This window comes from Canis lupus, chromosome 24, assembly GCF_003254725.2.
Source record: "Canis lupus dingo isolate Sandy chromosome 24, ASM325472v2, whole genome shotgun sequence".
NCBI classification, from domain to species: domain Eukaryota; kingdom Metazoa; phylum Chordata; class Mammalia; order Carnivora; family Canidae; genus Canis; species Canis lupus.
Genome location: NC_064266.1, coordinates 25,633,267 through 25,647,113, shown reverse-complemented (window position 1 = coordinate 25,647,113; position 13,847 = coordinate 25,633,267). Strand labels below are relative to the sequence as shown.

The following is a 13,847-nucleotide window of genomic DNA, read 5'->3' as shown; positions in this document are numbered from 1 at the left end:
ACATCACTGTGCTGATTTATGTCTGCCCGGCAACACTTAGCTTCGCACTGTAGCTCTTCTGGCTAGATAGGTTTCTCTCTCTTTAGACTTTTGGGGTCTTGCTCAACAGTGTCTCTCCCTCCTGATTTTCCCCCCAGGATTTCCCATCCAGCATGTGTTCAGTAAATGCTTCTAGAATAAAAGGACAAAGTCCGTCTGAAATCAGCATAATCCACTCCTTCAGCCTCTAATCTTTCCCCAAGCCAGGTCCCCTGCTTCCTCCTCTGTTAGATGGGTGGGTGAGTCTTCCCAAAGGCCCCTGTTCACTGTTGATAGCTGAAGGCTCCGTCAGCGCTCACAGTCTTCAGAAGGCCACGGTGAGGAGAGGACAAGCGAAGGGTGGGTAGAAGGACGGAGACAAACCAGAAAGAGGCCTGGCCCTGCCCCCTGACTGTTTCTGGCCCTGCCCACCTGAGCTGTGCTGAACTCAGACCTCCTGGCCAGCACTGTTTGTGCCATGGGCACATGGAGCTTTGCTTCAAGGTCTCCTCATGCATCAGCAACCCCCGTGGGCTCCTGTCCACTCCAGGAAGTCATCAGGGCCAGCTGTGGCTGTTAAGATGGATAGCAATCCCAGAAGGCAAGGGAGCGAGAGATTGAGCCCAAGGTCTCCCAGAGGCCAAGGCATGTCTGGGTACATCCCACTGCCTGGGCTGGGCCTGGACCACATTTCCACTCTCATTCAGCACCTCAGGCTTCACATGCAGGCCTCTGGCCACGAGTGGATCTGGGGTCTGGCTTCCTGGCTATGTGGCCTTGGGAAAGTGACTTACTGTCTACAGGCCTCAGTTTCCTCTTTATAAAGAGGTACACCACACTTCCTCCAGCCTTATGGGTTAAAGATGATGTGTGTAAACACCACAAGAGTGCCTGGCATAGAGTGTGCCTCAGAAGAGATGAGGATGGTTGCAATCACCGCTGCTTTCCAGCGGTATGGAGAGCATCCATCATGTTCTTTGTGGGTTCTGTGGGCGGCACGATATCCTCCTCCCCCCTGAAGCAGGCCTGACTCTTTCTTCTGGCCTCTCATTCATTCTTTTACCATTTATTTAGTACCTACTGTGTACCAGGCATTAGTGCAGATCTGAGATACAACTGTGGACAAGGATGAAGTGTCTGTTCATGAAGCTCTGAGTCTAGTGGGGGAGACTGGGATTTAACAATAGTGGTATAGTAAATCACAGCACAGATCAGGTTAAGGGTGGAGAAGGATATAGTGTGCCAAGAGTGCATGAAGGTGGGGCAGTGGGTGTTTAGGGAGGCCATGGCCCAAAGGATGAGATGTAGCCAGCTGAATAGAAGCTGGGGTAAGAACATTCCAGGCTGAGGGAAATGGGAAAAAGCTTGTTCATGTAGAGGGACAGCATGGAGACTGGAGAGAGGAAGGAGGTTGGATAGAGAGGTGAGTAGGGCCGGACTGTGCAGTCCTCGCTGTGTACACACAGGTCGCTCCCTGAATTTCTCTAGAGCTTTGTTTGACCCAGCCACCAATCTCCCAGAGGTGAGGTGAAAATCCAGAGATTGGGGATGTGGACTGTAAAGTATAGGGTCTGTTACAGGAGGTGATTTGTCCATTCTACAGATGGGTAAGCTGCGCCCAGAGAGAGGAAGGGACTTGCTCTGGGTCCCTGAGCCGGTTCTCCAGACAGCCAGGGCTTGGAGTAAGAATGTCATACACTCTTGACGTGTTTCCTGCCCCTCTGGGCCTCTTTGCTTCCAAGAAGCAGTAACTGAGTTACCAGGCGAAGGACTCCAGATCCCCAGGGTGTCCCCTGTAGGTTTCGTGCTACCTGGGTGGAGTCTTAAGTGCGGGGGGGCCCTGCTTGGGTTCATCTCCCAGTGGTGGGGGCACTGGGAACTGTCAGCTAGGGAAGGAAGACCTCACAGGTGGTGGCAGGTCTCCTGTTGCATGAGGCCTGTCCCGGGGCCCAAGTAGGGAAAGACACATGGGGCAGCTGCCTCCTAATCAGAGATAGGAGCTGCTACAGAGAAGGGAGTGAGCTCACTGGCATTGAGTTGTTCAGGCAGAGGGAGGCTGGATGACCTTGCATGTTTGGATGAAGACGAAGGGTTTGTGGAAAGCGGTTTATAAACTGTACAAAATGGTGGTGGTTATGATTAGAAGGAAGATTCAGGGAGAGATTTATGTGGTGGCTACAATTGAGCTGTCTGACCTCAGGATCCCTTCCAGGCAAGGAAGCCTGAAGATTATGAATTTTGGAGGTTCCATGGTTCTAAGGTGCAGCTTTAGCCGCAGAGCAGACACTTGACTGCATTTGACCTTCAAAGCCCTGGTGGTCTCAGGTCTTCCAGCTGCCCATCAACATGACCCATGTGCCATGTAGTGGGGACATGCAGGGAACCTATCGGAGTGTAGATGGAAAATCTGAGGGTTGGAGCCCAAAGACCTGACTCTGCCATTTACTGTGTGGCCATGGGCAAGTCACTTGGCCTCTCTGAGCTACTTTTTTCATCTATATAATGAAGATGATGGAACCTACCTGGGCAGCTTCATAAGATTGTTTTCAGGGATCAGGGAGGTATGAATAGACAAGAAGTTTTTTTTTTTTTTTTTAAGATAAAAAAATATTTTACAAGCAGTGAAATCCCACATCTCTGGGGGAATTGTCATTGGTAGCCAATGAGCAGATAGGATGTCTGTGTCTTCATTCTTGGGGGTGCTGGGAGAAGCCAGGGAGGTGGATCCCTGTAGCTTTAGGATGTTAATAAATCAGGAGCTACTTCAGGGAGGACAGGAAGGTGCGATCACATTCCACAGTGTGAGCTCTGAGGAGCAAGGCAGCCCCACACCCTCCTTACAGGGTCTAGGTGTGAGTGTTTGAAGTCCGGCCAATCTAGATGTCAGCTCAGGAGGGCCCAGAGGAAGCATCTAATCCACTCCCAGTTCACTGCACAGTTGGGCACATGGAGGACCCAGGTCACAGCCAGGATTCCAAAGCTGGTTGGACTACCTCTGGGTCCTGTTCTTTTTCTGTGGCATGATTGGAGCAGTGAGCTTTTGGTTGCTAACAGTGTGTCTAGTCTGGGACACAGGTTGGGGAAAGGAATCCTGTCGTGTGCCAGGCTCTAGGCTAAGACTTGTTGGGAACAAGTGAGGGTGACATATGCTGGGGCTGGAGCCTGGAGCCCGCAGGCAGGGGGAGAGGGACATGTGTGTGCATGCAGGTGCGTGAACATGTACCTCACACTGGTGCAGAATGTGATCGGGGGTTGGGGGGGATGTGAGGTACTAGGAGAAACCATGGGGGTTTGGATCCAGCCTTACGGGTTAGTTAATGGCTAGGCTAGAGCCCAGGGTGCTGGAATGTTAGAGCCAGCCTGGGGACCCCACAGACTGCTGGTCCCTCGACTTCTATGGCTCTTGCCTCATGAGCACCATCCCCTGTTAATCACTCCCAGTGTGTTAGAGTCCAGGCTAAATAAACCCTTACTCCTCACAGCAACACTGAGTCGAGGGTTCTGATGTCAGATCTATTTGGCAGATGAGGAAACCAAGAGGCTCTGTAACGTGCTGGCGATTGCACAGCTGATGTACTTGGGAACCTCTAGAAAACCCTAAGGAGCTCCCCTTGCCCCCTTGCTCTTCCATCCTCTCCCATGCTGGCGGTAGGCTGTGCCTCTGAGTTTCACACAGCGGAGTTCTTGCCTGGACTTGCCAGTTACAAGCTGTGTGATGCTGGGTGAGGTGCTCAGCCTTTCTGAGCCTCTGTTTCTTCTTCCGTAAAGTGAGGGAGAAGCGTGCCTGCCTCAGGGTTGTGCCCTTTCCACTTGATGCACGATAAACGTTAGTGCCTGTCCTTACCTGCTTCTCCAGGCACGCATGTATGCATTCATTCAACCAACCCAGTTTCTTTTTTTCCCCTCAACCCATATTTTCGAGAGCCTCCTGGCTACCAGGCTGTGTGCCAGATGTCTGGCCCAGTAGCAAGTTGTGAAGTTCTTCTCAGCTCCCAGAATGTGTCACTGGGTGGGGGAGGGGGTGGTCTTTATGGTCAGCATAGCTCCTGGCTGGTCCCTGCTGGGAGTCCTGGTCCTCCCTGTGGCAGCTGAGAGGCAGCCTGGAAAAAGCTGCTCTGAGACCTGGGTGTTTAAGAATCCTCAGCGGTTTGCTTGTCTTAGGGGGAGGAGGGCAGCTCCAGCGAGATGGAAAATGTGAGGCAGCCGCCGCTGCTGAGGCCTGGGGGGAACCGTGGAGCTCCCAGGGCTCCCAGCATTCCTCGCAGAGGGGCCAGGCCCATGTCCCTGGGCTTGCTTTCTCTCACACTCAAACACACGTAATCACAGCTCATGCACAGAGATCCACAGCCATTCACACACATGTCACATATACATCCCGTTACACTCGTATGTTGTATTCTTCCAGAAGCCCACCTTGAGACATATTAGAGAGGATACTCCCGCAGAAGGACACAAACCCATGCAGATACAAAATCCCTCTCCCCACACCCACACACTACCAGACACAACAGACTCACAATATCTAGGAGACCCTTGGCTCAGAAGCATACACTTAGATACACACACACACACACATCTTACATACCTAGACACACTTGGCTGTGTCCCAGATGGACACACAGCTTTGAGACACCCTCAGACTTATTGGAAGTACACATACATATGCAGGCACACACACAAACCCACGCAGACTCATTACACACAGGCGCTAGCATCCACGGAAATCCATAGATCCACCCCTGCCAGGCAGGCACAGACAGAAGCTCATCACCCAGATACTCGCCCTGTTTCTTCCACAAAGAGAGCAGTGGAGGCCCTTGCATGCTTACCTGGGGCTCAGATACACACCCAGAAAGATGCACACACAGACACAAGACATGCAGCCATGTACACTAAAGCAGGGACATGAGCACAGAGCACTTGAATGCCAGGCCTGTAGCATTTGCCAACGGGAACCAGAGACCCACAAACTGGGGTCCCCAGACACGCACACGCGCGCGTGCACACACACACACAGGCTGTTGACATTTTACTCACACAGAAACACAGGAAATCCTGGTCCTTGTCCAGTAGTGTTCAGCTCTTCCACGAGGCTGCTGGGAATAGTGAGGAGTATGGTGGGGGCTTGTATAACCTCCTGGATCTGGCAGGTCGTGAAGTCAGGAGAAGCTGCCCTTAGGCTTCTGATGCCCAGCACTTGGGCCTGGGCCCAGTGGGCTGAGAGAATTGGAGCAATTGTCAGGCCTGCCCACAGGAGAAACATGGCCAGGGGCAGCTCTCTTCTAATCTCCTTGGAATTTCCGGCTTGCCCTCATCTCCCTCCTCCTCCCCTCTCCCTTTGCTGGGGACTGTGAAGGGCCATGCCACTCCCATCTTTGCAGGGTGCCCATTTCTGTCTGGGAAACCATGAAGGAGGCCAGGATAGAGGAGGTTGGAGGAGACATGGTTACTCAGAAGAAGAGGGACCTGGAAGACTTCCTGGAGGAGGAGGCATTAGAGCTGAGGAATTAGCCTTCAATGGCTGCTTCTGTGTCCAGCTGCTGGAATGGTGCTTGGCAGATCCTAGGGACTCAGTATTTGTTATGTGATTGAATGAAAGGCAGGTGGCCTATAGGCCCAATACAGAAGAGTTAGAAGGAATAATGGTGTGGGCAGTGGTGAGGGAGAGGCTGGGAAGGAGGTTGGGCCTGCGTGGGAAGCCAAACTGAGCCGAGGCACTGTGAACACCTTGCGGGGAGGGGGCCATACAGCAAGGCTAGAAGCTTCCCCTCCTAGCAGTCCCCAGCAAAGGCAGAAGGGAGGAGGAGGGAGATGAGGGCAAGCCTGAAATTCCAAGGCACAGGAGCCCAGGGTGCCTTGGAATTCCAGGGGAAGGAAGGCTCTGTGGCCTCATGGGCAAATTCCATATTTGGGGTCAGGTCTAGGGCCAAACCTTGCTTTGTTACCTCTGCCGTGTGCATGATCTCCATGTGAAAAATCCCCTCACCAAGCCTCAGTCTTCCTGTCTGTAAAATGGGAATTAATCCTTTTTTTCAGGGCACTTGGGGGATTGGTGTTCAGATAGGTGGCACATCCAGTAGCATCCTGGGGCCCAGAGGAAGGGGAGGAGTCCTATGTCCTGAGTAGCCTCCAGGGGAGAGGGAGCTCCCCAGGGGAGGGGCTCGGCTAAGTTCCAGGCAGGGCCCAGACCAGCAGCCAAGGTTATTACCAAGGTCATTTCCCTTGTAGCCCATACACATGACCTCATCTGCAGTCCTGGCCATGTTTCTCTGCCCTCTGGTGCCAGAAGGAACTTGGAGCTGCGGTGGGGAAAAAGCCAGAAACTCCAGGGTGTTCTGGGATAGGCTGACCCTGGCCTTCCCTGGAGGCCTGCAGGTGGGCTCCGTGTCTGCACTCTGCACAGGTAGCACTGGCCTCCTTGAAGGAAGGCCAGGAATCAGAGAAGGTGGGAGTAGCAGGCCAGCCTTTTCCTTCTCTGGGGCCCAAGGTGCTTAGAGCACTCTGGCCTAGAGCCAAGCTGACATAGGCTTGAATCCTGGTGACTCTGCCTTTTCCTCTCCGAGCTTCCCCTTCCTCAGGCTCAGTCTCCTCATCTGTAAATTGGGGATGCTAACAGTGGTCACCCTAGAGGGTTGCCATGAGCAGTAATAGGAGGAAGCATGTATATAAGGATTCGTGGAGGCCTGGCTCACACTGCAGGGGCTCAACAGCTGTCCACTCTCCTCACTTATTGGCAGGCTTGGGTCTGACTGCCAGGGAGCCCTGGGTCTTTGATGGCAGAGATTGTGCCAGAATTCGGGTGTGAGTCTTGGCATAGAGCGGGGGCTTGGGAGGTGTACGTGGAGTGGAATTGCATTGTGGGGATCCTCAGGCCCATCTCCCTGTGGTGTCCCCCCTCCCCTCCCACCTCGTCAGTCTTCTCTGAACAGCCAGTGCTGCAGACTCTGTAGATTGGGGATACCCCTTTGCTGGTGGATGGAGCCTTTGGGTCTTTCATTCTTGTTTTGTTTTCTTTTTAAGATTTTATTTATTTTGAGAGAGAGGGCACAAGCAGGGGGACAGTCGGAGGGAAAGGGAGAAGCAGGCTCTACTGAGCAGGGAGCCCGATGCAGGGCTCGATCCCAGGGCCCTGAGATCATGACCGGAGCTGAAGTCAGATGCTTACCTGACTGAGCCACCCAGGCACCCCTCATTCTAAGACCAAGGTGAATAGTCTGTTGCCTGGCCACAAAGAGAAGCGTAGGCTCCAGTGGAAAAATAGTTTGGGAGCCCACAACTAGGCTGGTCCAACCAAACATCTTTATGCTGGTTTGCCCCAGATCTGCTTGGGATCTTCTGGGTCAGTTGCATCAGCCTCTCCCCTCCTTGGCCTTGGCCAAATGCCTGGGCAGCCTGTGTGGTTCTGCCTCCGTCAGGCTTACCTCACCCCTGTTCCGCCCAAGCTCCTTTGTGTTCCTCACCCCCCAGGCCTCTAGTCCTGGTGCTCTTCCCACCTGCAGGGCCTTGGTGCTTGGGGTTCCCTCCCCTGCCCTCCCCCTTTCCTCCTCCACCCTCCTGTATGCAGCCTCAGGCTGGGCTCTGAATTAGACATCCAGGAACTTTCTGTAGGCTCCTTGGGGACCTCTACCTGATGGTAATTAGGTTATTTTTTTTTTTAAGATTTTATTTATTTATTAATGAGAGACACACAGAGACAGAGAGAGAGGCAGAGGGAAAAGCAGGCTCCATGCAGGGATCCCGATGTGGGACTCGATCCCCGGTCTTCAGGATCACATCCTGGGCTGAAGGCAGCACTAAACCACTGAGCCACCAGGGCTGCCCGGTAATTAGGTTATTGATTGGGTAATTGCAGGTTGCACCAGGATGGGACCTAGCCCCTTCCTTTTACACAGGTGTAAACTGAGGTTCAGAGAGGTTAAAGGGCTTGACAAGGGTCCCACAGCCTGGAAATGGCAAGAGTTGGAAGGACAGGCAGTCTGCTGGTGCTCTTTCCAGGGTGCCAGGCAGGGGGATGGCACAGGCAGGGGCTCAGAGCTGTGAGATGCAGGGGTGTGCTGGAGCTTCGGGCCACACAGCCCGGAACCACTCCCTTGTCTCTCCCCAAAGACCTCGAAGCCCTGTTCTCTCCATGCTCAGAGATTTGGCTGCAGCCCAGAGGCTGTTTGAGGAGATGTTTTAAACACATCAAGATCCAAGTGCTGTCTTCCTTCCTGTTCACACAGAAAGGAGGAGAGGGACACCGTCAGGCACTCTCACAGTGAGCCACTCCCTCCACCCATACCCTCACCCCCAGAGGCAGTGGGAGCTTCAGACATGTCCCTGTTCTGTTGGGTGAGGCCTGGAATGGGCCAGTGGCAAACCAGGCCTGGCCTTGGTGGGCAGTGCTCTCGTGGTGTTTTCTCACCTCAGACACACACAGATACACACACACACACACACACACACACACATAGAGAGCCGTGTCTGGTCTCATGCACAGAGCTGTGCCAGATTTGGGAGGCATATTCCAGATTGGCTGTGGAGCCTTTATCTCCTTGAGTCTCTGCTTATTGATTGAGGCTAAAATAATAACACCTGCTTCAAAAGGACTGTTGTTGAGCATGAGATAATGGACATTTGCGCAGACCTTAGCCAGGTGTCTGACACACAGTAAGCACCTGTAAATGTTAGCTATGGTCCCATTATAGAGACTGTCTAGTTTGCAAGAGTTCCAACTGGACTTGAATCCTGGCTGTGCCACTTAGTGTGTGTGTGTGACCTTGGACAACACTGTTGATCTTTTTGACCTTGGTTCCCCACCAGTGAGTTGGGGATGGCTGGGAATACAATGAGGCAGCATGTGCTGCCCAGCCTGTGCCTGGCAGAGAGAGAGAGAGCTCTTGCCTGTTATTATTCTTTTTTTTAAAAAAAGATTTATTTATTTATTTATTTATTTATTTATTTATTTATTTATTTATTTGAGACAGACAGAGAGAGAGAGGCAGAGACACAGGCAGAGGGAGAAGCAGGCTCCATGCAGGGAGCCCGACGTGGGACTCGATCCTGGGACTCCAGGATCAGGCCCTGGCTGAAGGCAGGCGCTAAACCACTGGGCCACTCAGGGATTCCCCTGTTACTATTTTTTTGTGTTGGAGTGGCGAGTCCAAGACCGTCTTTCCTCATGACTCTGTGGGTCACTGGACCGGCAGCCTCCATGCCAGCTGGAGCAGGGGGATTGTGTAGCATGGCCATAGATGGCTGGGCATTCTGACCCTCCTCTAGGACCTTTGACCCTCACTGTCCCCACACTAGAGCCCAGCATTCACCCAAGGAGGCTAAGCTGGGTTGAGATCTGGGCTGGGAGGCAGGACCTCAGAGTCTCTCTCTGCTTGACTGGATCTTCTGGGGGCCCATGTGATTGTCCCTAATCCCTCTCTGTGCCTCAGTGTCCCTGTCTGTTCTGCCCCGCACCATACTCAACCCCTTGCTACTCCTGGAGTCTTTGAGTGGGGAGGGAAGTGGAGGTTTGCAGAGCCTCTTTGGGGTCCAACTGTAATGATCTCATCTGGAACCTGCATAGACCTGGGGGATGGACAGAAGGGAAAGCAGATGGCTGCCCTAGCCTCTCAGGGGCTGGCATGCCGCCTCTGTGGCCACTGTTGGCCTACACTGCAGGTCAGCCCTTCCGGGCTGAGGGGAGCACCCAAGGCCAGAGCCAGGGTGGCAGATGGGCAGGCAGCCTGGACTTTAGCCCGAGGGAGGGACTGTGGTGGCCAGGGTGGTGTGAAAGAAGGCGGGCCAGGCAAAGCCTCCTGTTCCTCCATAGAATGGTTGCTGTCCCACAGAGGGAAAGTTCTGGGTCCTTCAGCTCAGCTCTGTCATTCTTCCTGGGTCTGTCTGCCTATCCCTGGAACCTGGGGAGGAGGAGACATTTGGGAATGCAGCCTGAGAGTTGATAGGCTGGGATTTGAGGCTTAGGATCGATCCACTAGAATCCAAAGCCTCCATGGGCATTAGCTTTGCAGAATCACAGAATTAAATTTAAACACAGCAGCACTGACTGGAAGTGGTTTTCTGCAGGGGAGTGGAGCAGGATGGAAATCTTCCCCTCTTAGGACCCCTTTATTAATTGACTATTTATTGAACTGTTCTTTTGTGTGCCAGGCACTGTGCTAGGCTCTGTCGTCTTGAGGCTCACATCTTGATGGTAGAGATCGACATTCTGTAAACAAACAGATCAATAAGTAAAATAATTAACATCACAGATAAGCCTGTGACGTGTTCCATGAAAGAAACAGGCTTCAGATGGACATAATGGGCGTAGAGGGATCTGGAAGACTTCTCTGAGGAGTGTCATTGGCTTTGAGCATAAGGGGAGCCAGGAGTGCAGAGATGCAAGGATGGACCGGCAGGGCCAGAGGCTTAGTGGTGGGACAGGCCTGGTGATTTCTGGGATAAGAACCAATGCAAGGACATGAAGATGGGGAGGTGGGCAGGGGTCGGGCTTTTGTCTTGCTTTTAGGTCAGATGATTTATATATAGTAAAGTGGGTTTTGGCAGAGGCGTACAATTCTCTAACCACCACCACCACCAATTGAGAGGTGGGACAGCTCTTCTCTGTGGGTCACTGGACTGGCAGCCTCCATGCCAGCTGGAGCAGGGGCATTGTGTGGCATGGCTGTATGTGGCTGGGCATCCTGACCCTCCTCTAGGACCTTTGACCCTGACTGTCCCCACACTAGAGCCCAGCATTCACCCGCCCCCCTCCGCCAAAAAGCTCCTCCTGGGCCCATTTCTAGTCAATTCCCCTCCCCCAGCTTCTGACAACCACTGATCTGCTTTTTGTCTCTACAGTCTTGCTCTTTCCAGAATGTCATATAAAGGGAGTTCTACAGTGGCCTGCTGAGTCTGGCTTCCGTCACCCAGTGGAATGTGCTTGTGCTTCGGCCACAGTGTTGTGGGGCTCAGCACTTCATTCCTTTTTATTGCTGAGTAGTATTCCCTCATGGGGATTCGCCACTGTTTCTCCATCCACCAGCTGAGGGACATTTGGGTCGTTTGCAAATTTTTTTTTTTTTGAAGCGGATTTTTTTTTAAATTTTTATTTATTGATGATAGTCACAGAGAGAGAGAGAGAGAGAGGGAGAGGCAGAGACACAGGCAGAGGGAGAAGCAGGCTTCATGCACCGGGAGCCCGATGTGGGATTCGATCTCCGGGTCTCCAGGATCGCGCCCTGGGCCAAAGGCAGGCGCCAAACCGCTGCGCCACCCAGGGATCCCATTTGCAAATTTTTTAAAAAAGATTTTATTTATTTATTCATGAGAGAGAGAGAGGCACAGCCACAGGCAGAGGGAGAAAGCAGGTTCCATGCAGGGAGCCTGACTTGAGACTCTATCCCAGGTCTCCAGGATCACACCTTAGGCCGAAGGCGGGGCTAAACCACTGAGCCACCTGGGCTGCCCTCATTTGCAAATTTTGGTGATCATTGGAGAGTTTCAGACGGGAATAACGTGGTTAAAAAAAACAAAGCAAAACAAAACAGTCCACGTACTAAGTGGAGAACAAATTAGTGGGAAGAAAACTGGCCATCCTGAGGGTTAAATTAAAAGATTTGGTGATGAATCTGGCTCACTATAGCCACTCAGTAATTATTCATACAATAAGGCTGTGCCCTGGGGCAGCCAGGGAGGCTTCTTGGTGGAGGTGGCATTTAAGGTGGAGGGGTAAGGAGGTGGGAGACATACAGAGTGGAAGGAGGCCCAGGCTGTGCAAAGTCCCTCTGGACCCGATTGGGCTGAGACACTGGCTCCCTGTGCCTGACTCAGCCTTGTTTTACTAGGGTGGTCTGCAGGGCCCACAGCAGAGTTCCCTGGCGGTGCTGGGTGAATAGGCCTCCACCCTAGCCTTATGGGGGCTGACTGTCTTGGGTGAGAGGTAGCTGGGGGACCTCTGCTCTGTATCGTTTCTTCCTTGCTGGCTGGTGAGAGGTGACCTCCTCCAGGAAACTTCTATTCCCCTGGTTCCCTCCCTGTTCCCTCAGGCTGGCTGGCAGCTGTTACTGGGGTTCACACCATCCATTGCTACTTGCTGTGTTTCTGTAGAGGGGCCTTGAGTTTGGTCATTTTCATCTCCAGCCCTGCAGGCCAGGAGACCTTCTCACCATCTACTCCTCCAGACCAATTCCATCAGACCTGTGCATCTGGAGTCATTATCACTTGCAAGTGTCCCAGTGGGCTCTAAACCTAAACTCTCCCCTTTCCCCCGTTCTGTCCTCATTGTACAAAGATTCATCATCTTAAATATGTGTAGGTTTCTGGCAGAAAGCATTCTTTCCTGCAACATTTAAAATGTGGTTCTGCTACTCTAGCTTTGTGCCCTGATGGAGAAGAGAGGGTCGGGGGTGGTGACCCAGACCCCACAGAGAAGGCAGCTCCGGAAGGAACATATAGGCTCCCTCTTACTTACTGTTGTAAACATGCTCTTTTTAGAATAAGTCTCGGAATAATGTTTTTATTTTCATTCATTCATTCATTCATTCATTCATTCATTCATGAGAGACACAGAAAAAGAGGTGCAGAGACATAGCCAGAGGGAGAAGCATGCTCCATGCAGGAAGCCTGATGTGTGGGACTTGATCTAAGGACTCCAGGATCATGCCCTGAGGTGAAGGCAGATGCTCAACCACTGAGCCACCCAAGGATCTCTCTCTCTCTTTTTCTTTCTCTCTCTCTCTCTCTTTCTTTCTTTCCTTCCTTCCTTCCTTCCTTCCTTCCTTCCTTCCTTCCTTCCTTCTTTCTTTCCTCTCTTCCTTCCTTCCTTCCTTCCCTCCTTTCTTTCCTTCCTTTCTTTCTTTCCTTTCTTTTTTCTTTTCTTTCTTTTCTCTTCTTTTCTTTTGTTTTCTTTTCTTTTCTTTCTTTCTTTCTTTCTTTCTTTCTTTCTTTCTCTTCTCTCTCTCTCTCTCTCTCTCTTTCCTTCCTTCCTTCCTTCCTTCCTTCCTTCCTTCCTTCCTTCCTTCCTTCCTTCCTTTTTATTTATTCATGAGAGACAGAAAGAGAGGCAGAGAGATAGGCAGAGGAAGAAGCAGGCTCCATGCAGGGATCCTGATGTGGGACTCGATCCCGGGACTCCAGAATCATGCCCTGGGCCAAAAGCCGGCACCAAACCACTGAGCCACCCAGGGATCCCCAATATTTATTTATTTTTAAAGATTTTATTTATTTATTTGAGAGAGAGAGTGCATGAACGAGTAGGGAGAGGGGGAGAGGGAGAGGCAGACTCCCTGCTGAGCAGGGAATCTGATGTGATGTGGGGCTCCAGGCTCTATCCCAGGACCCTGAGATCATGACCCGAGCCAAAGACAGATGCATAACTTCTGAGCCACCCAGGCGCCCGCAGAATAATGTTTTTATTATTTATTTATTTATTTATTTTAGAATAATTTTTTTGAAAGTACTTTGTATCATTTTTAAAAAGACTTTATTTATTTATTCATGGAAGACACAGAGAGAGAGGCAGAGACACAGGCAGAGGGAGAAGCAGGCTCCATGCAGGGAGCCCGACGTGGGACTCGATCCTGGGACTCTAGGATCACACCCTGGGCCTAAGGTGGTGCTAAACCACTGCGCCACCCAGGCTTCCTAGAATAATGTTTTTAAATGAATAAAATAAAACACAAGGAAAACCAAATATATTGAAATACAGTTATCAAAACATATTTCTAAATTATAATGTAGTAATGTATGTGTTTATTAACTCATCAGATCTGGTGACTAGTATAATTTCAAAGTGCTGGTGAGTGTAAACACTTTGTTGACACTTCTGCAACTGTTACATGGTGTGAGAATATCCG

The 13,847-nt window shown here is 51.6% G+C and overlaps 1 protein-coding gene across 1 annotated transcript in view; it reads left to right on the top strand.

Moving 5' to 3' along the window:
- SOGA1 (suppressor of glucose, autophagy associated 1) overlaps positions 1–13,847 on the top strand; it is a 77,105-nt gene that overhangs the window by 1,810 nt on the left and 61,448 nt on the right.